Source organism: Aquarana catesbeiana, linkage group LG02 (assembly GCF_042186555.1).
Source record: "Aquarana catesbeiana isolate 2022-GZ linkage group LG02, ASM4218655v1, whole genome shotgun sequence".
NCBI lineage: Eukaryota > Metazoa > Chordata > Amphibia > Anura > Ranidae > Aquarana > Aquarana catesbeiana.
The window spans coordinates 769,636,362-769,663,347 of NC_133325.1; the positions used below are offsets into that span (position 1 = coordinate 769,636,362).

The 26,986-nt window shown below is 42.0% G+C and overlaps 1 protein-coding gene across 4 annotated transcripts in view; it reads right to left on the reverse strand.

Moving 5' to 3' along the window:
* GJA5 (gap junction protein alpha 5) overlaps positions 1–26,986 on the reverse strand; it is a 138,584-nt gene that overhangs the window by 85,817 nt on the left and 25,781 nt on the right. For 2 of the 4 annotated variants that reach the window (XM_073617297.1, XM_073617298.1), the window contains exon 1: positions 8,917–9,074. The exons of the other annotated variants lie outside the window; for them this stretch is intronic. The gene's annotated coding sequence lies outside the window, so the exon portion shown is untranslated. Of the gene's footprint in view, positions 1–8,916; positions 9,075–26,986 lie in introns of those variants that run through there. 4 annotated transcript variants of the gene reach the window in all.

Consider the following 26,986-nt stretch of genomic DNA (forward strand, 5'->3'; position numbering starts at 1 on the left):
TGCAGTCTGCTCACATAATTTGTAATAAAAACATCTTTGCCATTCTGAAGCTTCCCTCCAACCACTTTTCATATTATTTTATATATACTGTGATTCTATACTTGCCGAATATGCTGCAGAAATCTCCCTCCACTGAGTCTGGCTGCATCCATTTTAACTGTGGGCAGCTGAAGCTGCTGCCTGTTCACTTCCTGGAATTACACAGACCCACAGAGGCACACCTCCAGTTCTGCAGCTCTCATTGTCCCTCTTATGAATCATCCCTCCTCCCTTCCTGGCAAACCCTCACAAGAGTGAGAGAGAGAGCTGTGCGTGATGTCATAAACCTAGCCTCTTGCTTGCCGGGCACTTAAACCCCCCTCCTGCCCAGACCAATTTTTAGCTTTCAGCGCTGTCTCATTTTGAATGACAATTGCGCGGTCATACAACACTGTACTCAAATGAAATTTTTATCATTCTTTTCACACAAATAGAGCTTTCTTTTGGTGCCATTTAATCACCACTTGGGTTTTTATTTTTTGCTAAACAAACAAAAAAAGACAGAAATTTTTGAAAAAAAAAAAAACGTTTCATAGTCTGTTATAAAATTTTGCAAATGGGTAATTTTTCTCCTTCATTGATATACGCCGATGAGGCTGCACTGATGGGCACTGATGGGCTGCACTGATAGGCACAGATACGGCGACACTGATAAGATGGCACTGATGGGCACTGATAACATGGCACTGATGGGCCCTGATGGGTGGCACTGATGAGTGGCACTGATGGGTGGCACTGATAGATGTCACTGATGGGCATCGATAGGTGTCACTGATTAGCACTGGTAGGTGGCACTGATGGGCACTGGTAGGTGGTACTGATGGGCACTGGTAGGTGGTACTGATGGGCACTGGTAGGTGGTATTGATAGGCAGCACTGGTGATGAGGCACTTTGGTGGTGACTTTTATAGGTGACACTGTGGGCACTGATGGGTGGCGCTGGTGGGCACTGGTAGGTGGCACAAAAGCCTCCACGATCGGGACTGATGTCCCTCTCACAGCCGCCGGTGATTGGCTTTTTTTTTTTAGCATGAGAAGAAAAAATAGCCGATTACCGGCTCTGTTTACATCACATGATCAGCTGTGATTGGCTGACAGCTGATCACGTGGTAAGGGGTCGGGATTGACCTCTTACTCCGATCTGTGATCACCTGAGTCTCATAGACTTGCTGATCACAGAGCGTGCCGTGCGCAGGCAGGGGGCGTGCAGGCCGCTCAAGCACGACGTCCTCCCGGCAAATTAGGTCCGCGCTGCAGCCGTCTTTCGGCTATAGCGTGGATGGGAGGGGGCTAGGCTAATGACCAGACAAGAAACAGGAAGTGGGCTGTATAATGTATTTACTGGCAGAAAAAAAAATGTTTTACTATCCAAAGTTAAAACAACAAGGGCAGAAGATTTAATAAATGGAAAAATGACTGAAGTTGCGCTTTAAGCAGTTTGAGGAGCATAATTGAGAATTTCCGTAAATCTTTTTCTGACGGCTAATTCAATCCACTCACTTCTAATTATAGCAAACAAGGCAAAGTTAAAGAGGGACATGAAGATACAGGGAGACCCTTCCATTAGTTATTTATTACATTGGGGTTGATTTACTGAAGCTGGCGAGGGCACAATCTGGTGCAGCTCTGCATAGAAACCAATCAGCTTCCAGATGTTTTTTTTTTTTTGGACTGCACTAGATTTTGCACTCTGCAGTTTTAGTAAATTAACCTCATGGATCTCTTTGTAAATCACGTGAATTTATTTTTTCAGGAAAATTACAAATATTTTTTTCAGCAAATTAGAAATATTCTGCTAACCCCTGCACTCAACCCATGGATGCTCTGAGCACTATGGAAGACATCAGATGAACCCACAGTAGGACTTAATAAACACATTTGTTCCCATGTAGCAGTTAAAGGATATGTAAAGGTTTGTTTAACCGGTTCAATACCGGGCAATTTCACCCCCTTCCTTCCCAGGCCAATTTTTAGTTTTCAGCGCTGTCGCACTTTAAACGTCAATTGCGCGGTCGTGCAATATTGTACCCAAAAAAAATTGACATCCTTTTTTCCCCACAAATAGAGCTTTCTTTTGGTGGTATTTGATCGCCTCTGCGGTTTTTATTTTTTGCGCTATAAACAATAGAAGAGCGACAATTTTGAAAAAAACACAATATTTTTTACTTTTTGCTATAATAAATATCCCAATTTTTAAAAAAAAAAACTAATTTTTTCCTCAGTTTTGGCCGATACGTATTCTTCTACATATTTTTGGTAAAAAAAATCGCAATAAGCGTATATTGATTGGTTTGCGCAAAAGTTATAGCGTCTACAAAATACGGGATAGATTTATGGCGTTTTTAAAAAAAATATATTTATTTATTTTTTTAGCGGCGATCGCGATTTTTTTTCGTGACTGCGACATTATGGCGGACACATCGGACACTTTTGACACATTTTTGGGACCATTCACATTTATACAGCGATCAATGCTATAAAATTGCACTGATTACTGTGTAAATGTGACAGGCAGTGAAGGGGTTAACCACTAGGGGGCGGGGAGGGGTTAATATGTTTCCTAGGGAATGATTCTAACTGTAGGGGGAGGGGACGTACAAGGTGAGGAGACCGATCAGTGTTCCTCCGTTCTGGGAACACAGATCGCTCTCCTCTCACCTGACAGGCTGTGGATCTGTGTGTTTACACACACAGATCCACGGTCCGCCCCGGTTAACCGGCAATCGCGGGTGCCCGGCGGACATCGCGGCGCACCGGGTCCCGAGGAACACGGCGGGCGCACAGAGTGGCCCCGATCCTTCTCTTCTGGGGTCCCCCAGCGGCGCTCCTTGCTCCTCCTCTTCTAAGTAAAAAGTAAGTAAAAAGGGGGCTCTGGGGGGCTGCTGCATGACAGGAGGTTTTTCACCTTAACCACTTTAAGACCGGGTCTATTTTTCAAACTTGTTTACAAGTTAAAATCATTTTTTTTTTTTTTTTTGCTAGAAAATTACTTAGAAAAAAAATATATAATGTTTGGGGTTCTACCACCCTAGAGAATAATATTAGCGGTTGTTGCAATACTTTCTGTCACACCATATTTGCGAAGCGGTCTTACAAGCGCACTTTTTTAGGAAAAAAAAGGACAACAGTAAAGTTAGCCCAATTTTTCTAATAATGTGAAAGATCATGTTGCGCCGAGTAAATTGATACCCAACATGTCACGCTTCAAAATTGCGCCCGCTCGTGGAATGGCGACAAACTTTTATCTGTTAAAATCTCCACAGGCGACGTTTAAAAAATACTACAGGTTGCATGTTTTGAGTTACAGAGGAGGTCTAGGGCTAGAATTATTGCTCTCACTCTACCGATTGCGGCGATACCTCACATGTGTGGTTTGAACACCGTTTTCATATGCGGGCGCTACTCACGTATGCGTTCTGTTCTGCATGTGAGCTTGGCGGGATGGGGCGCATTAACATTTTACATTTTTTTTTTGTCTTATTTATTTTACTCTTTATTTTTACACTGTTCTTTAAAAAAAAAAAATGGTGTCACTTTTATTCCTATTACAAGGAATGTAAACATCCCTTGTAATAGAAATAAAACATGACAGGACCTCTTAAATATGAGATCTGGGGTCAAAAAGACTTCAGATCTCATATTTACACTAAAATGCAATACAAAAAAAAAATTAGTTTGAAAAAATAAAAATAAAAAATGTCCCTTTAAGAGCGATGGGCAGAAGTGACGTTTTGATGTCGCTTCCGCCCTGCAATGATATGGAGCCGGGTGGGGGCCATCTTCCCCTCACTCATCTCCATACCACAGAGGGGACGAGATCCGATTGCCTCCACCGTTGCTGGCGGCTCCGGTAAGCGTCGGAGGGCACCGTAGTGCGGCGTGACTGGGGGACTCTCCGGCCGCTGATAAAAGTGATCTTGCGGTGAATCCACCGCAGAGACCACTTTTATCTGAAAGCGGACCGCCCGCTAAAAAATTGGATACCAGGGTTATGGCAGCTAGCTGCTGCCATAACAACGATACTCTTCTTCAAAAAGCCGCTGTATAATGACAGCGGGCGGTCCGTAAGTGGTTAATGCATAGAATGCGTTAAGGTGAAAAACTATGAGGATTTACAACCCCTTTAAGGTGTGAACCCTACTCCAATTAACTCCTTTTTGTCTGGTAAATATACCATTGAAAGCATTTTGTTATATCTGTTTGATAAGCTCAGCACCTGCTGATTCTGCCAGAAACCTTGTGAGTTGATAACATCCTGTTCTTTCTCTATATGCAGCTCCCACTATGTTATGAGAGGAAATAGAGGGGGGGTGTTCTGTAGTCCTTTCCTAGGGTGACAACACTGCTTTTCCATAGATACATGGCAGTGAGTGAGCGTTTTCACCCTAGACTAGAGTGTAAGTGTGCCTACTGGCCACAGGAGTCATGACATCCTGCTGGCAAAAAGGCTTTAAAATTGTATCCCTGACCATAAAGCAAGAGATATGTACAAATTCACAATATTTTAGTGATAAAATACGTATTGAGCTGACCTATCATCCAGTGGTGGCCCGAGTATAAGCTCGGCCCCTAATCTACATGCCAGGGCACCAGACGCATTGATTTCAATGGTGTTTTTTTTTTTTTGAAGCACATGATTAGAGCCTGAGGCTCTAATTGGCTTCCAAAAAGGGTGGGCTCGGGGCGCAGAGTACTGTGCCCTGAGCCCACCCAGTTGTGTGGCAATAGTGAATTAATATTTGCTATTGTCTTCCTGATTCTCCTCCCGGCCAATCAGGAAGCGGGTCCTGAGTCCCGAGGCTTAGGACTCCCTGACAATCGGGTCTCAGGATCCATTTTCTGTTCGGCTGGGAGGAGAGGCAACAGCCCTGGAACGAGGAGTAGCTACAGCGAGGAGCAGTAGCCCTACCTCGGATCCTTGTAATCTGCCTTCCTGTCCATCTCCCATGTGGGGGGGGGGGGGTTGGCATTGGTTTGCTGCCCGCCCCCCAATATATTGATCACCAGCCGCCACTGCTATCATCTCTTTACTGAAAGTGAGCAAAATGAAGAACTTGCATTTCCCTGAAATTTTGTTAAAATTGGGAGATATCACCAAAGTCTGCCGTTTTGATGAAATGCGTTAGAGTTATTGAGGAGGGAACCAAAAATATGGTATATTACCAATCATTAGATGTGGTGGTTGCATTCATTTTCTTTTTAAAGCCTTTTCCCTCTGTTTTCACCTGGTGATCTGGCCAGTAATACACCTCCTGTATTAGAGCGCCCCCACTCTGGATAAATGAGCACGGGGCGCCTTTGGACAGCAGTAAATGAAATGAAGGGAGTGTTAGATGTACTAACAGATTTAGATACACTAACAAATTGAAACCAAGCTCCAGCCCACACTGTAGTTAGGCTCCATTCCCACTGGTGCGATTTAAGATGCGACTTGAGTTGCACAGAATCGCAAGACAATGGAAATGACATTGTTTTCAGTGGTGCCCGTTCACATAGATGCAACACATTTTGGAAAAGGTTCCTGTACTTCTTTGGTGAGATTCCAGCACTATTTTTGCAAACCATTTCAAAGTAGCATCCAAGTTGCACAACATAATCACACTGTAAGTTGGATCAAAACCGTATCGCAGCAGTGTGAACCTTACCCAATGAGTTACAGCAATAGTTTTGTTCCTTTTGGGATAAAGATTTTACATGAATAAATAAAAACGGATCATTATAAGCACCCCTGTCAGTTGTAAATGGTTTGTCTCAACACTCTAAACTGCTACATTTGGAGAAGAGCTTGTTCTTTAGAAAAACAACAGACTTGCTAGCTGGATCACCAGATGAAAACAAATGGAAAAAAAAGCTTAAAAGGGAAAACGAATGCAGCCATCACATCTAAGCATTGATAAGCTGAAATACAATAAATGAATATTTTAGGTTTAATACTGCTATAAGCATGTGTTGCCTAAGCAGCCCAGGTAGAGAAATGTAAAATATTTCCTTTGATGAAACTTCACCAATTTGCGAAATTGGTAATTTTGTATCAAAATCTATTTATTCAAAACTGCTCAGATCATCCCTAATTGTTAAATGTGTTTCAGGTTCCTCTGTATTTTCATGCGCTGTATACTTCTAAATCCAACAAGTGGTTAAACATACCTGTAAATCCAAAAAGCGACAAAATATACCCCCAAAGCCAACAAATGGTTAAATATTCACCTAAATCTAACAAGTGACAATATAAACCCCTAAATGAAAAAAGATGCCTCTAAATCCAACAAGTGACAAAATATACACCTAAATCCAACATACGATTAAATGTACCCCCAAATCTATTAAATGTACCCCCAAATCTATTAAATGTACCCCCAAATCTAACAAGTGATAAAATGTACACTTCAATTAAAAAAGTGACAACATATAACCCTAAATTGAATAAAAGATAAAATGTACCTCCCAAGATAACAAGCGATAAAATGTACCACTAAATCCAACAAATGATAGAATATAACCCTAAATTTAACAAATTATACCGTATATCCCTGAATCCAACAAGCAATACAATAAACCCTTAAATACAAGTGACAAAACAGCTAAATACAAAAAATGATAACATGTACACCTAAATCCAACAAGTGATAAAACGTACACCTCAATCCAAGTGACATAATAAAACCCTAAATCCAACAAATTATAGATTCAGGGTTATATTTTACCATTTTGTTGGATTTGGGGGTACATTTTATCATTTGTTGGATTTAGGTGTTTTGTTACTTTTATTTAAGGGTTCATTGTATCGCTTGTTGGATTCAGGGATATACTTTATAATTTGTTAAATTTAGGGGTATATTTTGTAACTTGTTGGATTTAGGAGTATATATTTTTTCACTTGTTAAATTTAGGGTTATATTTTTATCATTTGCTGGATTTAGGGGAACATTTTATCACTTGTTAAATTGGGAGGTACATTTTATCTTTTGTTCAATTTAGGGTTATAAGTTGTCACTTTTTGGATTGATGTGTGCATTTTATCACTTGTTAGATTTGGGGGTACATGTAATCATTTGCTGGATTTAGGGACATATTTTGTCATTTAGGGGTATATTTTATCACTTGTTGGATTTAGATGTATATTTTACCACATTAGATTAAGGGGTGTATTTTACAATTTGTTGGATTTGGGGGTACATTTTATCATCTTTTAGATTTAGAGTTATATTATGTCACTTGTTGTATATGAGGTATATTTTATTACATGTTAGATTCAAGGGTATGTTTTACCATTTTGTTGGATTTGGGGTTACATTTTAACATGTAATAAAATATACCTTATATCTAACAAGTGATACAATGTACACCTCAATCCAACAAGTGACATAATATAACCCCTAATCTAAAAGATGATAAAAATGTACCCCCAAATCCAACAAATGGTAAAATACACCCCTTAATCTAATGTGGTAAAATATACCTCTAAATCCAACAAGTGATAAAATGTACTCCAAATCCAACAAATAGTAAAATAAACCCCTAAAGCCAACAAGTGGCAAAATATACCCCTTAATACAACAAGTGGTTAAATATACACCCCAAATCCAACAAGTGGTTAAATATACCCCCAAATCCAACAAGTGGTTAAATATACCCCCAAATCCAACAAGTGGTTAAATATACACCTAAATCCAACAAGTGGTTAAATATACCCCCAAATCCAACAAGTGGTTAAATATACCCCCAAATCCAACAAGTGGTTAAATATACACCTAAATCCAACAAGTGACAAAATAAACCCCTAAAGGACAAAATATGCCCCTAAATCCAACAAGTGACAAAATATACACCTAAATACAGCAAATGATTAAATGTACCCCCAAATCCAACAAGTGATTAAATGTACACTTCAGTTAAAAAGTGACAGCATATATCCCTAAATTGAATAAAAGATAAAATGTACCTCCCAATCTAACAAGTGATCAAATGTACCCCTAAATTTAACAAATGATAAAATATAACCCTAAATCCAACAAGTGACAAAATATACGCCTAAATTTAACAAATTTTAAAGGTATATCCCTGAATCCAACAAGCAATATAATAAACCCCTAAATCATACAAGTGACAAAACACCTAAATCCAAAAAAATGACAAAATATACACTTAAATCCAACAAGTGATAAAATGTATACCTCAATCCAAAAAGTCATATAATATAACCCTAAATCCCACAAATGATAACATGTACCCCCAAATTAAACTAATAGTAAAATATACCCCTGAATCGAACATGTGGTAAAATATACCTCTTAATCCAACAAGTGACCAAATTTACCCCTAAATTCAACAAGTAATAAAATAAATTCCTTAAATCCAACAAGTGGCAAAATATACACTGAAATCTAGCAAGTGACAAAATATACCCCTTCTAACTCTAAACCTAACTTCTAAATCTAACAAATGTTAAAGTATGCCCCTGAGTCCAACAAGTGGCAAAACATACACCTAAATCCAAGAAGTTATAAAATGTACACCTCAATCCAACAAGTGACATAATATAACCCTAAATCCAACAAATGGTAAATTATACCCTGAATCCAAAAGTGATAAAATCCAACAAGGAAAAAAAGAAAGAAAGAAAGAAAGAAAGAAAGAAAGAAAGAAAGAAAGAAAGAAAGAGAGAAAGAAAAAGAGAAAGAAAGAAAGAAAGAAAGAAAGAAAGAAAGAAAGAAAGAAAGAAAGAAAGAAAGAAAGAAAGAAAGAAAGAAAGAAAGAAAGAAAGAACTAAATGAAATCAGTAAAATAATAAGCCTCATTTCCAGTTTAATAAATTAGAAAAACTAAATCCATCTACATATCTAATAAAACCCTTTTAGAATACTGGAAAACTCTTACTTTGCTGCACTCTATCCTCATGCAATGGTTAGCTGCACTCCTCTGGATCTTATGAAGCTTGGGTCCTGATCCTGATCACTCTCTCCATGCTTCTCCCCACACTGTAGATCTTTCCCCCATCAGAATGAGATATGAATGCTCTGGGGTGTTCTTTCCAAGGGATAAGGTGGGTGGGGTGAAATCATGGGTGTATCTTACCAGAGGACACAATCCGACCAGCCCCACTTGAAACTGGCTTTGGGTGAACTTAAATATCATCAGTACATTTTCCAGAAAATAAAGAAGTACATGAAAAGTAAAGCAATACTCATATAATCATGTGTAGGATGAAGGGAATGTGATATCACAAGGCCTATCATAAATCAAGATGCAATGTCATTTAAAGTACGTCTAAAGCCCAAACTTTTTTTTTTTGGTATGATGTTTAAATAGAACACATAACAGACACATATTGTATATATTTATATATATATTTGTAGTCACATTTGACTGCAAAATTGGAGACACTTTAACATCCCATAGAAGACGAAAGCTACAATAGGATTTTTATACATTTTATGAACAAATAAATAAGCAGCAATTTGTAAATATATTTTTTAAAAGTTATACTATGTTAATGGTAGCATGCAACAAAAATAAATCAGGTAGCATCTCAATTTGGCTGCCAAAAAACATTTTGGAGTCCATGTATAAAATGTCTGTGTCAAACAGGCACACATTTAGATAAAATTAAAATAAAAAAATCACCGTATTTTCTCTAATATATGTTGGTTCTATATCATCAGGGCCACCTAGTGGCCTTAATGATTTTTTTCCTGATTGAGGCATTTTCTATATATAACAAATGTCAGAGGAGGGCTTGGTGTTCCCAATAGTTATAAAGCCTCTCAGATAGCCCCCCTAGGCCATTTGCAGTCAGGCCACGATGCGCCTATGTGGATTTTGATAGATGGGCTCGATATTGACCCTGTTCCTGTTTCCTCCCTCATTTGGATCCCCCCCCCCTCATTCTGCTCCAAACCTCTAACACAATACTGGCCCACATGCTTACTATTTGGGACTCCATTAAATATTTGGCAGGTCTGATATCTCCCCGCCTCCCACTCTTACAATTTTTTAACTCCCCCTGTCCCCACATGGTTGGAAAACCCTCTATGTTAACAATAGTGGTACACAATAGGCTTCACTATTATACATTCTCTACCAGATTATGGTATTATACATTTTAACAACTGAAAGATTGCCACGACATTCCCAATACTGAACTATTCCACAATCTTTAGAGCTACTATCTACTGGAGTCATTAACTAAAAACCATGATTGGTCTAAGAAGATGACAGCGTTAAAATCGAAATGCAATTCTTGCCCAATGACTCAGGACTTACTATTTTTGCTATATTCCTCGATCTTGGCCAACTCCTATACTAGAGGTCCACTATATTGCTCGCGGTGGGAACTGAACTTTGAACACGGCTCTCCCCCCTGAAGACTGGAACAAAATATGGATGGCCTTATTCAACTGCTATCTTTGGAAAATTCTTACAAAGTACTGCGGTCATGATGGCATTACACCCCCGCCAGAATCCCTAAATGCTTACCTTATCTCTATGTGTTTTTGGGGGTGCTCAGACCTGGGGGATATAAAGCATATTTGGTGGACATATCCCAAAGTCAAACACTTGTAGATTGGGGTATATACCATGGTCAATACAGTCCTCCGAGTCATTCTTCGTAAGGACTTTTGGGAAGCTTTCCTACATAAACCCATTGACAATATTCTACACTGGGAATGGAGGTCAAGAGCCGTATACAGGGCACACTTATCAATGAGAAACTAACAGCTATCCTTAAAGATGATCTTCAGCCTGTTTGAAAAAAATTAGCGGCAGCCAGGCACACAGTCACTCTTCTGGCTGAATGAACAGACTAGGGGTATCTTTTTGATGCTTTATTTAAAGTTAAACTTGGATAGGGTGCAGGGAAGCTGTGGGATACTCCAGCCGGACAATGTAGTAACATGAGGACACTCTTTACTTTGTCCTAACCCCTTAGTATGGCCCCTCTAGCAGCAACTAAGTGGGTTGAACAACACTGGAGATGCCATAGATAATGTCCCAATTCAAGCAAGCTCTGACACTGATGACAAAATGCATATTAGCAGCACACAGTCACTAGGATCTTACCCAAAGGCCTGTACTCACTATGTCCCTGGATATTTGGATGTCTCTTTGCAATATCAGCCAGACATTTCTCCTGTGAACTCTCCAGACCAGATCCTCAGCAAAATCCCCCAATCAGTTCCACCAAGTTTCAGCAGAACAGGCCCCTCAGCTCTAGCATAGCTGGGACCTTGACGAGCACACATAGAACCACAGTTGGACTGCCCAAAAGGATGGGAGACCTTCAGACTGGGAATGTCTCCTCCTGGACAAGGATCCCACTGTCCTAAGCTTCAGGCTATTTATGTGCTACCCCATCCACCTACTGGGCACATTTCCTTAGTGATTGGCTGGGACCGCATAAATATTCTGATTTCCGATATGACTCTCCCAGCCCACTACATTCCAGAATCCTCCAGATGGCAGGGGAAAGCAGTCAAATCTCAAACCAGTGGAACCCAGAACAGTCCCAAAATAATCACAAGCTGCTCCACTAGTTGCAGAGGAGCCAAAACTACATTTACCTATCTAACAGTCTACCTAGGAGGGTGCTAAACCTCTAACCTTTATTTCTCTTTTCCTCAACCCTCCTTTCTATTCCTTCTCTACTTGTCCCTAGCACTATGTGTGAAAGGGAGCCTTTTCTCTACCTACTCCTTTCTCAAAAGTTTTGCTCCGGCTTTACCTCCAGTTTTGCAGACACCATTGAATCAGATTTTTGAAGCTCAATTGCTATGACCCTACAAGCCCTCTTATGACAATCTCCTACACAGCTGATATTCATAAGCAGCCCTGCAAAATTCCATGTCCGTGACTGTCATTAGATGATCTTGTTCATTGATTGCCATAATCTATTTTATGTAATGTGTCTACTCTTGAAAGTATCCAATTTTCTTTGCTTCTAATTCTGCCTTAATGTTTGGATGACAATGTGTTCTACCTCATTTACATGTCCTCTTAATAAAAAAGTGGAAGAAAAATGAATATTGCAGAAAAAGCTGCGTTTTATCTTCTCTTTAAGGCTATCAATTATTGGGCCATCTCGACATACAAATCCTAACTAAGGCTCGATTCACACCTATGCATGTTGCTTTTGAGAGTTTCTGCAGTGCTTTTTGCGGTGCTTGCCGTGTTTTTGAACATGCGTTTTTGCGTTTTGCTTTTTTTCTTTTCTTTTTTTTTTTTACAGTGTTTTTTTTTATACTGTATACAGTGTAAAAAAAAAGAAAGAAACAAAAACGCAAAACGCTCCAAAAATGCGGCAAAAACGCAGTAAAAACTCTGCAAAAATGCTGTACTTGCGTTTTGGATGCGGGTCCATTGAATTCTATTACATGCAAAAGGCTGCATTTTGCATGAAAAAAAGTCCCCGACCCTTTCCAAAAACACAGAGGCACAAAAATGCATTGATGTGAACATGTCATAGGAACCCATGTTAAAAAATTCCCATGCATTTCTGCAAAATGCAAAATGCATGAAAAAATGCATTAGTGTGAATAGAGGCTCTATTCACACTAATGCGTTTTTGATGCATTTTGCAGAAATGCATGGGAATTTTTTAACATGGGTTCCTATGGAACATGTTCACATCAATGCCTTTTTGTAGCTCTGCATTTTTGGAAAGGGTCGGGGACTTTTTTTCATGCAAAATGCAGCGTTTTGCATGTAATACAATTCAATGGACCAGCATCAAAAACGCATGTGTACCGTTTTTGCAGCGTTTTTACAGCATTTTTGATGCATTTTTGATTCGTTTTTGCCGTTTTTTTTTTTTTTTTTTAAACTGCAAAAAAACAAAACAAAAAAAAACGCAAAACGCGGCAAAAACGCCGCAAAAACGCTGTAAAAACGCTACAAAAACGCTGCTCAAAAACGTGGCAAGCATGACAAAAAAAACTCCAAAAACGCTCAAAAGCAACATGCATAGGTGTGAATCCAGCCTAAGGCTCCATTCACACTAGCGCGTTTTTTGATGCATTTTGCATTTTGCAGAAATGCACGGGAATTTTTTAACATGGGTTCCTATGGAACATGTTCACATCAATGCCTTTTTGTATCTCTGCATTTTTGGAAAGGGTCAGGGACTTTTTTTCATGCAAAATGCAGCATTTTGCATGTAATACAATTCAATGGACAAGCATCAAAAACGCATGTGCACCGTTTTTGCAGCGTTTTTACAGCGTTTTTGGTGCGTTTTTGATGCGTTTTTGCCGTTTTTTTTTTATTTTATTTATTTATTTTTTTTAAACTGTAAAAAAAAAACGCAAAACGCGGCAAAAATGCCGCAAAAACGCTGTAAAACGCTACAAAAACGCTGCTCAAAAACGTGGCAAGCATCAAACAAAAAAAACTCCAAAAACGCTCAAAAGCAACATGCATAGGTGTGAATCCAGCCTAAGGCTGGATTCACACCTATGCATTTTTAGTGCTTTTTGCATTTTGCAGATTTGCACTACAGAACATGTTCCATAGGAAACCATGTTAAATGGACTGTAGTGCAAATCTGCAAAATGCAAAAAGCACTAAAAATGCATAGGTGTGAATCCAGCCTTATCCATGGATGTCCACAAGGCCTTCAACACTGTCTCTTGAGGCCTGGTTCACACCTATGCAGTTTTTAGTGCATTTTCAGTTTTGCAGAAACACACCACAGTCCATTTAACATTGTTTCCTATGGATCACGTTCACATCTGTGCATTTTATGGAAAGAGCCAGGGACTTTTTGCTGGTTTTTGGTTCCATAGACTTCAATGGATCAAAAATTTGTATCAAAAAAACGCAAAATGCATCCGGAATATGTAAACTTCAACCTGCATGGGTGTGAACCAGGCCTGAGACTATTTGCCTTCCAGAATGGGGATTCTGCTCTCTATGCCCTACCCTCAGCCACATTGAAGTATGCAGGCTTTATTTCAGACCCTTTTATATTTTGTCGCGGCACAAGATGGGGTGCCTCCTCTCCCCTATTTTGTTTGTCTTAGCACTGCCACACCAGTCCCAGTCCCACCAGACAAATGAAAGCTGGCAAAAGTTTTCCTGATTGCTGCTACACCTGTCCCAGTGTTGCCAGACCCATGCAACCAACAACAGTGTTTTTGACTGCTGCCCCACCAGGGCCAGTGTGAGCAGACCAGTGAAAGCCAGTAACACACCAGTAAAGTGTCGTCAGAGGTAGTGCAGCTAATAGAATTGTTCCTGACCACATCCACACCAATCCCAGTGTTACCAGAACAGTGCATTAAGCAACAATGTTCCTGATCACTAGCCACACCAGTGACAGTGTCACCAGAGCCAGTGCAGCCAACAACGGTGTCCCTGATCCCTACCACATTAGTAAAGTGTCATCAGAGCTTGTGAAGTCAGTAACAGTGTTCCTGATTACTGCCACGACCGACAAATGCACCCATTAATAATATTCATGATCCCCACCACACCAGTCCCAGTGTCACCAGACCAGTGTATGCCAGCAACAGTGTTGCTAATCACTGCCACAGCAGTCCAGGTGTCACCAGACCAGTGGAAGATGGAATCAATGTTCCTGGTTGCCTTCACACCATTCCCAATATCACCAGACCAGTTAAAAATGTCAACAGAGTTACTGATTGCCATCACACCTGTCCCAGTGTCACCAGAGCAGTGGATACAGCCACAGTGTTTCTGATCACCCCACATGAGTCCCTGGTGGCTGCTATCTGGGCAAATCCAAACATTCAAGGCCTCCAGATAGCTGGGGAGCATCACAAACTGATGCTATTCACAGACAACATTTTAATGGCCATTTCCTCCCTTCGTACCATTCTTCCTAACCTTCTTGTGGTCCTCTTTGAATTCAAACTCACTTCCAACCTATGGGCCAATGAGCCCAAATCCAAAGCTTTGAATCTCACTTTGCCTCCCGATCAGCTTCACCTGATCCAAGACAAGTATTGTTTTTGCCTTGCCCGCCTCTTTGCATCTTCCTTTGAGTTACTTTACAAGGTCAATAATGGGCTACCAGTTGTTTTCTTGTTATTTTAGGCAGGAGTTCTGCTTTAAACAAACTCAGAGAACACAACTTACTGGCTGCTTAGTGCTAATTTCTGGATCATGAATGGAATAGTTCTATGCCAACAGCCTATAGTCTAGGACTGTAATGATAGGGCTTTGCCTCATCTAGCCGACTAGGTTGCCTATGCGTCCCATCCCGGCATATCATAAAGAACAAGATTCCTCAAGGTTAGGGGCTTTAAATGGACGCAAGGTAGTAATATTATAAAAGTACAAAATTTATTGGAGAAACAATAAACAAATCAACAAATGTAATACAATGTAAACATGGGCGTCCGCAGAACTTTTTTCAGGGGGGGGCATCATTTTAGGGTCACCCATGCCCCTTTTCGACAATGTCATGATCACATTTTCATGGTCAGAGACTGCAGACGTAGTACAGTCCCTATCCTCTCCTAGTCTCCTTTGATTGGCCCTCAGTTATGGCCAATAGGTAAGGAACAGAGCGGGCAGGAAGCTGGGCGGGGAACCTGGTGAGAGCTGCTGTCTCTTCTTCCTGACTAGAGAAAGGTGGGGCGAGCGGGGGGGAAACCTTTGACAGTCTGCAGCTCGCCTTTCTCCTGTCACAGCGCCGCCGAGTTCTCTGCTGGACTGAGCAGGGAAAAAGAGACCGAAGTCATACTACACTGATGGGGGGGGGGCTTGATAGCACCTTGATAATGTCACCCCACTGGCGGGTGGCACCTGTGTGCGGGCTGCCCACACCCAGATAGCGACGCAACTGTGCTGAATTTAAGATCTGATTCCAGGGGGGGCACTTGACCCCCCTTGCCCCTACCTGCGGATGCCAATGAATGTAAATATGAATGTAAACAGATAACTGATGATAAAAAAACATCTATATAAGGGGAAAAGACTGGCTTAAAAAGAGGGGGGAGCTCGCAAAGGAATAGTCTATTGGATCTGTTATCTGTTTACATTCATATTTACATTGTATTACATTTGTTGATTTATTTATTGTTTCTGTAATAAATGTTGTACTTTTATAATATTACTGCCTTGCGTCCATTTAAAGTCCCAAACCTTGAGGAATCTTGTTCTTTATATTCTAGGACTTGTATGTATACCACTGGTGTGCTGTAAAGATGGTGACCAGGACCTGACTCTCCCAGAGACCTCTGTGTCCTCATCTCTCAGGCGGTGGCTGGGCCATACTTGGATTCTGCACCTCACACAGTCAGAAGAGACATGATAATCGTTCCTCTGGGAAGGAAAAGTGTGACAGTATAAATAAGAGGCCATAGCGTCTGTTCTGAGCCATCGCAGCACAAAAATTTTCCACTGGCTGGCATTCCTCCTGGCAGCGAAGCGGTTATTGGGTTATTGTTTATATTCCTGAGTCTCCGGGCAGAGACTGACAATGATTACTGGGCGCTTCCATGTAATAAGTGCAGACACTTGGGAAAAAGTGACTTTAGATTGTTTTATGCCCCTCTGCATTTACAGATCCTGTAATATATAAATGGCCTTTGCGAATTAAAGAAGACCTGTAATTGCCATGGCTCACATCCAGCAGGCTGCCACTGCCTAATTTGCAGAAGGTAGTTCCAGGGCAGACCTGTGCAGCATCAGACACAGTGCCAAGCTGGCTCCAGAATCAGCACCGCTACCAGGCAATGCCATTCGCAGGTGCTGAATGGGAGCCTTGGAGGTGGGGGGGGGGGGCAACATAAGCAGCATCTTGACAGATTTCCTGTCTTTGGCCCAATCAGGAAGAAGTAGGGTGCGGGAGATAGAAGGCAGCTTGGGGTACTTGTTATCTATTGCTAGTGCTTCACAGCTCTGCATTTGTGTACCCCAGAAACCCCAGAAACCCCTGGACCCAAGACACCTACAGTATGTGTTAGCATGCTGTTTATACAGACATAGGTGCAGCAACCATCCTCATATATTATACTGTATTAGTTCTGCCACTAGATGAGGGGGTGGTGGTTAAATATACAGTAACTCCTTTGGGAAACAGTTAAATCGATGGTTTAGTTCGGCTTTAAGCATTGTACATAGTGCCTTTCTTGTGTACTTTACATACTATTGTTTTTTTATATATAATGAACGTATTGTAGCTCTATCACATTAAGTTTTGCGGTCATTTTAACAGTTTTATCATTACTTCAACCACACATAATTTATTTACCAGTTTTTAACTTTTCATGATCATCTGCATTCAATGGTTGAAAAGCCATAACTTTTATAAATATGTGCCTTGTCACACTTTGTCCATTATTATTATACAGGATTTATATAGCGCCAACAGTTTGCGCAGCGCTTTACAACATGGGGGCAGACAGTACACTTATAATACAAATCAATACAGGAGGGATCAGAGGGCCCTGCTCATTAGAGCTTACAATCTAGAAGGGAGGGTCAAGTGGAAACAAAAAGGTAATAACTGTGGGGGATGAGCTGATGGAAAAAAATGAAAATACAGTTGTTAGGTGTGGGTAGGGTAGGCTTCTCTGAAGAGAAGGGTTTTCAGGGATCGTCTGAAAGCTAATAAAGTAGGAGATAAGTGGACAGATTGGGGTAGGGCATTCCATAGGATTGGAGAGGCTTTGGAAAAGGCCTGGAGGCGAGCATGGGAGGAGGTGACAAGGGAGCTAGAGAGCAGGAGGTCTTGAGAGGAACGAAGAGAATGAGTAGGTTGGTATTTAGAGTCTCTTTGGCTTAGAGACTAAGCTAGTGATGTAGCTGGGGGCGAAATTGTGGATGGCTTTGTACGTAGTTGTTAGAATTTTGCATTGAATTTTTTGGCTGAGCGGAAGCCAGTGGAGGGATTGACAGAGAGGAGTGGCAGACACAGAGCGATTGGTAAGGTAGATGAGTCTGGCAGCAGCATTCATGATGGATGAAGAGGTGATAGACTATGTAGAGGTAAGCCAATGAGAAGGGAGTTGCAGTAGTCGAGGTGAGAGATGACCAGCGAGTGAATTAAGAGCTTTGTTGTGTCATTGGTTAGAAAGGGGCATATTTTGGAGATGTTGCGGAGGTTGAGGCGGCAGGATTTGGACAGTGATTGGATGTGTTGCTTGAAGGAGAGTTCAGAGTCTAGGACTACACCTAGAACCTTGACATGTGAGGATGGGCTTATAGTTGTGCCATCGATTTTGACAGAGAGATCAGGGGGAGAGGCATATGGGGGAGGAAAAATTATAAGTTCGGTTTTGGATAGATTGAGTTTGAGGAAGTGGTGTGACATCCAGACTGATATATCTGAGAGTAAATTACTGATACGTGAGGAGACAGAGGGAGTGAGCTGAGGGGTAGAGAAATAGATTTGGGTGTCGTCAGCGTAGAGTTGGTATTGGAAGCCATGGGAGGCTATCAGTTGACCCAGGGAGGCGGTGTAGATTGAAAACCGTAGAGGTCCAAGAACAGAACCCTGAGGGACCCCAACAGAGAAAGGAAGAGGAGAGGAGGAGGTAGAGTTATAAGAAACGCTAAAGGTGCGGTTGGATAAGTAGGGAGAGAACCAGCGATGTGTATAGTCACGGAGACCAAAGGCGTGTAGTTTTTTTTGAGGAGGGGGTGGTCAACCGTATCAAAGGCAGCAGAGAGGTCCAGGAGTAGGAGTACAGAATAGAGTCGATTGGTTTTGGCCGTTAGTAGATCGTTTGTTCGTTTTAGGAGAGCAGTTTCTGTGGAGTGTTGAGGACGAAATCCAGACTGAAGGGGATCAAGAAGGCCATTATTAGGTGGACGCTCAGTCAGTTGTAGACCAGACGTTCGAGGAGTTTGGATAAGAAGGGGAGCAAGGAGATGGGGCGTAGGTTGTTAAGATTGGATGGGTCCAGTGAGGGCTTTTTAAGTATGGGTCTGACAAGTGCATGTTTTAGAGAGTTATGGAAACTGCCAGAAGAGAGGGAGAGATTGAAGATGTGGGTTAGAGAGTGTAGTATAGGGCCAGAGGGTGAACGTAGCATTTGTGAGGGAACAGGATCCAGAGGGCAGGTGGTAAGGTGGACATTAGCAAGTAGTTTAGCAACTTCGTCTGTAGTGGTGGGGTTGAAAGAGGGAAATAATGATTGTGCCTGTGGGCATGAAGTGTAAAGCGTGGAGGGTGTCGGCACAGTAGAGATCTCCGCGCAAATTGTATGAAAGTGATGAAAGTGATGCTAAACACACACTATTTAATTGACATTGTCACTTTTATTTCTGTATGTGAATAAAGGCACTGTAATTATTTTAATAAAAAAACACCATCTAAGTACCTTTTTCCTAATCTATATACAGCTGTCATATACACCAGATATTTCCCAGTCTGTCTGCAAGGAAACATAAGCAGGAGGAGCTTCTAGTCCTCTGCTGCTGGTCACATGTTCAAAAAACAAAAACATAGGATGCATTAAGGTGAAAAAACATTGAGGATTTACAACCCATTTAAGATAAAAAGCCTTCCGTGTGCACCTCCCCCCTCAGCCCCCCTAATACTTACCTGAGCCCCATCTTGATCCAGCGATGTTGCACGAGAAACTTGGCTATCTGGGACTCTCCCTCCTCATTGGCTGAGACAGCAGCGTGGTGCCATTGGCTCCCATGGCAGTCAAAGTCAGTGAGCCAATGAGGAGAGAAAGGGGCGGGGCTGTGCCGTTGATCTGTGTCTGAATGGACAGGCGGAGCTGTGGCTCAGCTCAGGTGCCCCCATAGCAAACTGCTTGCTGTGGGGGCACTGAACAGGAGGGAGGGGCTAGGATCACAGAAGAGGAGGATCAGGGCTGCTCTGTGCAAAACCACTGCACAGGGCAGGAATGTATAACATGTTTGTTATTTATAACAAAAAAAACCAAGACTTTATATCACTTTAACCGCTTGGCATCCGCGCTATAGCCGAATGACGGCTACAGCGCGGACCTACATTCCCGGGAGGACGTCATATGACGTCCTCCCCTGTGCACGCTCCCTGCGCGCGCCCTGCAGGGCGCGCGCCGGGCGCGTTGTGATCACCGAGTCACTGAGACTCGGCTGATCACCGATCTGTGTAAGGGGCTGGTCCCGGCCCCTTACCATGTGATCAGCTGTCAGCCAATGACAGCTGATCACATGATGTAAACAAAAGATCGGTAATCGTTTTTTTTTTTTACTCACGCTGACAGCGCGAGTAGAAAAAAAAGCCGATCACCGGATCGGATGTGAGGGACATCGGTCCCCAAGTGGAAGAGGCACATCTGCCTCATCAGTGCCCAATAAAAGTGCCACCTAATAGTGCCCACAGTGCCACCTAATAGTGCCCACAGTGCCACCTAACAGTGCCCACAGTGCCACCTAACAGTGCCCACAGTGCCACCTAACAGTGCCCACAAGTACCACCTATCAGTGCCCACAAGTACCACCTATCAATGCCCACCTGTAGTGCCAATCAGTGCCACCTGCCAGTGCTGCCCATCACTGCCACCCATCAGTGCCCATCACTGCCACCCATCAGTGCCCATCACTGCCGCCTATCAGTGCCCATCACTGCCGCCTCATCAGCGTACATCAATGAAGGAAAAAAATTACCCGTTTAAAATTTTTTAAAACAAAATATAAAAAAATAAACTTTTTTTTAAAAAAAAATTCAGTTTTTTACATTTTTTTAATAAAAAGTAAAAACCGCAGAGGTGATCAAATACCACCAAAAGAAAGCTCTATTTGTGGTGAAAAAATGATAAAAATTTCATTTGGGTACAGTGTTGTATGACCATGCAATTGTCATTCAAAGTGCGTCAGCGCCGAAAGCTGAAAATTGGTCTGGATAGGAGGGGGGTTTAAGTGCCCGGTAAGCAAGTGGTTAAAGTAGAATTAAAGGCAAAACTTTTTTTCCCTCATTTTGGATAGAGTAATGCCGCGTACACACGGTCGGACTTTACGGCAGACTTTGCCCGGCAGACTTTTCGACGGACTTTACGACGGACTTTCTGAATGAACGGACTTGCCTACACACAATCCACCAAAGTCCGTTGAATTAGTACGTGATGACGTACGACCGGACTAAAACAAGGAAGTTCATAGCCAGTAGCCAATAGCTGCTCTAGTGTGGCTTTTTGTCCGTTGAACTAGCATACAGACGAGCTGACTTTTCGACCGGACTTGAGTCCGTCGGATAGATTTGAAACATGTTTCAAATCTAAGTCCGTCCAACTTTTGAGAAAACAAAGTCCACTGGAGCCCACACACGATCGAATTGTCCGACGAAATCCCGTCCGCCGGGCAAAGTCTGCCGTAAAGTCCGCTCGTGTGTACGCGGCATAAGGGAGGGTTGTAACCCCTGTCAGACTTTTTTACTATCTGTTTTCCATTAAGTAGATTTCCCTCACTTCCTGTCCCATACGCAAAACAGGAAGCGAGAGGGAATCCCTCCAAAGTGAGGAAATCCCTAGTTATCACCAGAACTAGTGTCCCCATTGGAAGATTTCCATTCTCCTCCTGTTCTGGTGACAACCCAAAATTTGGGATTTTCTTTCACTTTATTTCTCAGTGATAAGGGTCACCAGGACAAATAGAGAGGGTTAATCTTCCCAATGGGGACACAGACAGCAATAAAAACCTGTAAGGGGTTTTAATCCCTGTCCAATCTATCCAAAACTAAAAAAAAAAGTTTTGATTATACAGTGGAACCTCGGATTGCGAGTAACGCGGTTAACGAGCACTGTATTTTTAAAAATCGTAACTCGGTTTGCGAGTGTTGTCTCGCAAAACGAGCACAATTCAGGCCAAAGCGGTGTGCAGTACCGCTTTTGGCCTGAGGTGGGGAGCGCCAGAGCCAAGCAGAGCCAAAAGTTGCCGATCGCAGCTGATCTGCGTCGTTCGGAAATGCATGAAAAGGCCCAAGGACAGCACAGCTGACCTCGGCAAATCTCGAGTAGGAAGTCTTTCCGAGGTTTGCCGAGGTCAGCCGAAGTGTCCTCGGGCTTTTTCGTCCGTTTCCGAGGCTCTCTGGCGCCCCCCCCGCCTCTGGCCGCATGCGGTATTGCAACCCATTGAAGTCAATGCGGAACAAATTATTTTCGTTTCCATTGACTTCCATGGGAAAACTCGCTTTGATATGCGAGTACTTTGGATTACGAGCATACTCCTGGAACGGACTATGCTTGTAATCCGAGGTTCCACTGTACTTTAAAGGGTTAGTTCATCTTTACCAAAAAACTCCTATGCAGATAAGTGATGTCTGTAGATAAAAACAAACTGTGCGGTTTTCTACCACTTTAATGACCGGGCCATTTTTTGCTATTCAGCACTGCGCTACTTTAACTGGTAATTGTGCGGTCATGCAACACTGTACTCAAACGAAATTTATGTAATTTTTTTCACACAAAAAGAGCTTTCTTTTGGCGGTTTTTGATCACCATTGGGTTTTTTTATATATCTTGCAATATAAACGAAAAAAGACATACATTTTTGAAAAAAACAAAACCATATTTTTTACTTTCTGCTATAAAACATTTCCAATAAAAAAAAAAAAAAAAGCTAATTTATTCATACATTTTGGCTAAAATGTATTCTGCTACATGTCTTTGGTAAAAAAAAAATCCCAATAAGTGTATATTAATTAATTTATGTGAAAGATAGCATCTACAAACTATGGTATATGAAGTATAATGGAATTTTTATTATTATTTTTTTTTATACTACTAAACAGGGCCAGGACAAGGGCTGGGCAGGAAGGGTGGCTGCTCAGGGTGCAGTGCTTTATTTCAGAGATGGTGGCGCTCCCTGTGCCAGTTACCTCTGTTACAAGGCTGACAGAAGTAGTTACAGCGACATTACTGCCAACCCTAAGGGAAGCTGGGGAAGGGGGGGTACAGTTTGGCATCTATGCCCCGGGTGTTGAATGAACTTATCCTGGCACTGCTACTAATGGTGGTGATCAGCGACTTATAATGGGACTGTGACAGTGCAGCGGGAAATCTGACACTAACTGATGCTAGGGGGGAACTGACTAACTGCTACTGACATAACCAGTGACACTAATACAGTGATCATTGCTAATACTATGCACTGTCACTGTACTAATGACACTGGCATCTAAGGCGATCAAGGGGTTAAATGTGTGCCTAACCAGTGTTTGTACTGTGTGGTGTTTTTTTACTGAGAAATGTGCCGGTTTTTACTCCCTGCTTTGCAGGGAGAAAAAAAAATGGCACTTCGCTGCTGACAGTAGAGAGCCCTGTGTTGTTTACCAACACAGGGCTCTCTTCTGTCATTTGCTCAGCCAATTGGCGTGTTCAAGGTGTAAAAGAAATTTGTAAGTTCTGTATATAATTGTATTGTATTTTGTATGTATTGCACACTGCCCTCACTGTGCACACGGCACTAATAATGTTTTCAGTAAATGTTTACATTCTTTCGAGTTCTGATTAGAATTAGCCTGCCTATGTTACGCCCCTTGTTACCATAAAAGTACAATTGTAATATTAATGTGATACCTACGTAATCATGTGTATAAAAACCTTCAATTGCATCATAATAAAGCAGAACAGTTATGTGGAAAGATGCTGAGCGTATCTTTTGTGTCCGTTCTCTACTGCAGTAGTTATTATTAATTTGGGACCACTAATCAATATGAGGATAGGAGTTGCCTATCTATAAAATGTCCAGGTCACAGGCCATAATTAATTGGCTGGCCTGATACCCACTGATCGACTGATCGGCTTGTGCTGTAGCCAATGGGGGGGCAGAGCTCGCCTCCTCTCTGGAAGAATTGGATCATATACATGTACATGATCCAGCGCAGCGGGGGCCGCTCTGCCCCAGGAAATCTCCGCTAGATGGTTTGCAAATGGTTAAAACACACCAAATCCATTCTGTGTCTGTGATGCTAATTGTTCTCATTGTCATAAGACAGCTTGGCTTATGTCAGTTTTTAAAATGTAAAACTGTTGATCATCATATTTTTTAAATACACAATGTCACATTGTGCTGTTAGTTATTGCCCTAAGAAAATAAATAAGCACAAATAAATCTTTTGTGGAGGGTCAGTGGACTTCTATCTGTACATTCTGCTGCAGAAAAATGCACCCTTTTTATTGCCGTCACCCATGGAGGCTTTTTTTTTTCTCTTGGTGAGTGACTAGAAAACACGTATACAGAGGGTAAGGCCTGTGATGTGGGTGTACAATTCGCTCCTTGTGCCCTGATAAACTTACCAACTTTGTCTCGCTTTCGTGTCACCGGGTCATTGCCCCCTGTTTCTAATCCAGGACTCTGCACAAAGGACTTCACCTTGTTCTGCTCAAGAGCTCTTCTTATGCCTCGTACACACGATCCGACTTTCCGACAACAAAACTGTGGAATTTTGACCAAAGGGCGTTGGCCCAAACTTGTTCTGCATACACACTGTCACACAAATGTTGGCCAACAATTACGAACGTAGTGACTTACTACATGGTTTTTCATCTCTTTAGCGCCACCCTTTGGGCTCCTTCTGCTAATTTTGTGTTAGTAGAAGTTTGGTGAATGGCGATTCGCGCTTTTCATTTCGCGCTTTTCATTTCGCACTTTTCAGTTCGTTTCTGAACGGCCGTTCGTCAACCAGACATGTTGCGGAATCGGAGGAGATAATGTGTTATTTATTATTGGTCTTGGAGTTATTGCTTTGACATAATTTTTTTGGTTGAATGATGATTTGATTTGTTATATTTTCTATATTTTTGGATGCATAGAATGCACTTTTTGGTTAAGTTCTATTGGCAGATATCATGTCTAATTTTATTTGTTTTTTAATGCACAATAAAAAAATTGTGTAGAATAATACTTGGCTATGTGTTTTACTTCAAATGACAGTTTGGGAGTAGGCAGTTACATTTAAAAAAATACAATGTAAAATTGACAAGGGACACCAACATAGTTGTATCTTTGATCTTAAAAACTACGGGATAATGCTGTTGTGGTAACTTGCCCAAATATATAAAAAAAAAAACCATAATAATATTATTCTTGATATCACTAGAAAAAAAAAAAGCCTTTGAAAATTTGTTTGCAATAACTCCATCAGTATCACCAGCAAAGCAGCTTCATTATTATCCCAATAAAGAAGAAGAGAATTGTGCGCTGCATGTGGAGATTTCATAATTTGCCGCGTCACAAATGTTAATTCTCCATTACGAACGCTAGTTTACAAGACCGACCGCTTCTGGCTCGTCCTTGCTTCCGAGCATGCGTGTTTGTACTTTGGACTTTTGTCCGACGGACTTGTGTACACACGCTCGGAAAATCCGACAACACACATTTGTCCGCGGAAAATTTGAAGACATGCTAGCCAACATTTGTCCGCGGAAAATCCGACAACAATTGTCTGATGGAGCGTACACACGATTGGATTTTCCGCCAACAACCTGACATCCAACATTTCCCGTCGGACAGTCTGATCGTGTGTACGGGGCTTTACCCTTGGGTGACCATCTTTCAAGTCTTCTCCTGCCATCAGAGCTCACCTCCTAGGGGACATCTCTTCCTATCTATGTACCTATTTTATAACTCCCATTTTCCCAGACAACTACAGGTTTTCCTGGCCCACACCTCTCATTAGGGTTGCCACCTTTTCTTCAAGTCAAACCCGAACACTTAGGTGGCGCACAGCAATTTTTCTTTTACAGTATAAACTATACATATATTTTGCTATTAAATAACATTTCTAATCATATGAAGTTAATAACAAGAGTCCCCCTTTAGATCAGAGTCCACAGAGTTTCCCTTTTACATCTGAACTCGCAGAGTTCCCTTTCACTGTAAGGGGGGACTCTGCAGAGTCTGATGTAAGGGAGAACTCTGGGGACTCTGATGTAAGGGATGCTCTGGGAACCCTGATTTAAGGGGGAACACTGAGAACTCTGATGTACGGAGAGGACTCTGATATAAGGGGGAACACTGTGGCTTCTGGTGTAAAGGGGAAATCTGATGTAAGGGGTGCTCTGAGAACCCTGATTTACCTTAGTGTACTCAGAGGCAGGAGAGAGAAGGGGGAGACTTCAGTCACAGACAGGGATGGATGGTGAGCTCACTCACCTCTTGGCAGTCAGCACCTCTGATCCAGATGGATCTGAGGCTGCTGGACTCCAAATTTCCAGCCACAACTTACTTTCCTATTCTGAGGCACAGCACTGGGGATTGGAGTGTGGGCAGACACAGAGGGGTGGGGGTGGGGGGAAGAGGAGCAGGTCGCGCCCTCTCTCCTCTGTGTGTGTTTGGGGGGGTTGTTAGTGCTGGCTTTGGGCAGTGTTAAAGAGTGTAACAGACACTCTCAGCTTAGACAATTGCTGCCAGCAACCCTGCTAGGAAGCCATAGTCCAGTTTAAATAATGTGTCCGGGTTTCACACAGTCTGAGACCCGGACACATAATTCCAAACCCAAACTGTCCGGGTAAATCCTGGACAGGTGGCAACCCTACCTCTCATTCATGACCATTTCTTCTCCTCACACCCCCATAGGCCATGCACACAGGGTCCTTGACTTGGTGGCAGGAATAGCTTGAGGCTCATACACAGCAACTGCTGGGAGACCAACCTGAAACCCTGAAGCAGGCCTAGCATCAGACATACACTCACCGGCCACTTTATTAGGTACAGCTGTTCCATTGCTTGGTAACACAAACTGCTAATCAGCCAATCACATGGTAGCAACTTAATGCATTTAGGCATCTAAACGTGGTGAAGACAACTTGCTGAAGTTCAAACCGAGCATCAGAATGGGGAAGAAAGGAGATTTAAGTGACTTTGAACGTGGCATGGTTGTTGGCACCAGACGGGCTGGTCTGAGTATTTCAAAAACTGCTGATCTACTGGGATTTGCACACACAACCATCTCTTGGGTTCACAGAGAATGGTCTGAAAAAGAGAAAATATCCAGTGAGCGGCAGTTGTGTGGTAGAAAATGCCTTGTTGATGTCAGAGG